The sequence below is a fragment of the Lagopus leucura genome, unplaced genomic scaffold (assembly GCF_019238085.1).
Source record: "Lagopus leucura isolate 7727_CA_CO unplaced genomic scaffold, USGS_WTPT01 27979-0_obj-0_obj, whole genome shotgun sequence".
Lineage (NCBI taxonomy): Eukaryota > Metazoa > Chordata > Aves > Galliformes > Phasianidae > Lagopus > Lagopus leucura.
The window spans coordinates 1-1,216 of NW_024963796.1; the positions used below are offsets into that span (position 1 = coordinate 1).

The 1,216-nt window shown below is 54.4% G+C and overlaps 1 long non-coding RNA gene across 1 annotated transcript in view; it reads left to right on the top strand.

Moving 5' to 3' along the window:
• The first annotated feature begins 130 nt into the window (after positions 1-130).
• The window catches only part of LOC122191360, a 1,334-nt gene continuing 248 nt past the window's right edge, over positions 131-1,216 (top strand). Inside the window, exons 1-2 of the long non-coding RNA XR_006182378.1 lie at positions 131-238; positions 294-491. This is a non-coding gene — a long non-coding RNA (uncharacterized LOC122191360). The remainder of the gene's footprint in view (positions 239-293; positions 492-1,216) is intronic.

The following is a 1,216-nucleotide window of genomic DNA, read 5'->3' on the forward strand; positions in this document are numbered from 1 at the left end:
CCCATAGGTGTCCCATAGGTGTCCCACAGAGACCTCATAGAGACCCCATAGGTGTCCCATAGGTGTCCCATAGAGACCCCATAGGTGTCCCCTAGAGATCCCATACAGACCCCATAGGTGTCCCATAGGTGTCCCATAGTGACCCCATAGGTGTCCCATAGGTGTCCCATAGTGACCCCATAGGTGTCCCATAGAGACTGCACAGAAGTCCCATAGGTGTCCCCTACAGACCCCATAGGTGTCCCATAGGGGTCCCATAGGGGTCCCATAGGTGTCCCATACAGACCCCATAGGTGTCCCATAGGTGTCCCATAGGAGTCCCATAGAGACCCCATTCAGGTCCCATAGGTGTCCCATAGGTGTCCCATAGGGATCCCACATAGACCCCATTCTGGTCCCATAGGTGTCCCATAGAGACCCCATAGGGACTCCATAGAGACCCAATAGTGACCCCATAGGTGTCCCATAGAGACCCCATAGGTGTCCCATAGGTGTCCCATAGAGACCCCACAGAGTCCCCATAGGTGTCCCATTGGTGTCCCATAGCAGTCCCATAGAGACCCCATTCAGGTCCCATAGGTGTCCCATAGAGACCCCATTCAGGTCCCATAGGTGTCCCATAGAGACCCCATAGGGACTCCATAGAGACCCAATAGTGACCCCATAGGTGTCCCATAGAGACCCCATAGGGACTCCATAGAGACCCAATAGTGACCCCATAGGTGTCCCATAGAGACCCCATTCAGGTCCCATAGGTGTCCCATAGAGACCCCATTCAGGTCCCATAGGTGTCCCATAGGTGTCCCATAGGTGTCCCATAGAGACCCCATAGTGACCCCATAGGTGTCCCATAGAGACCCCATTCAGGTCCCATAGGTGTCCCATAGGTGTCCCATAGAAACCCCATAGGTGTCCCCTAGAGATCCCATACAGACCCCATAGGGGTCCCATAGGGGTTCCATAGGTGTCCCATACAGACCCCATAGGTGTCCCATAGATGTCCCATTCTGGTCCCATAGGTGTCCCATAGAGACTGCACAGATGTCCCATAGGTGTCCCATAGAGACCCCACAGTGTCCCCATAGGTGTCCCATAGGAGTCCCATAGAGACCCCATTCAGGTCCCATAGGTGTCCCATAGGTGTCCCATAGGTGTCCCATAGAGACCCCATAGTGACCCCATAGGTGTCCCATAGAGACCCCATTCAGGTCCCATA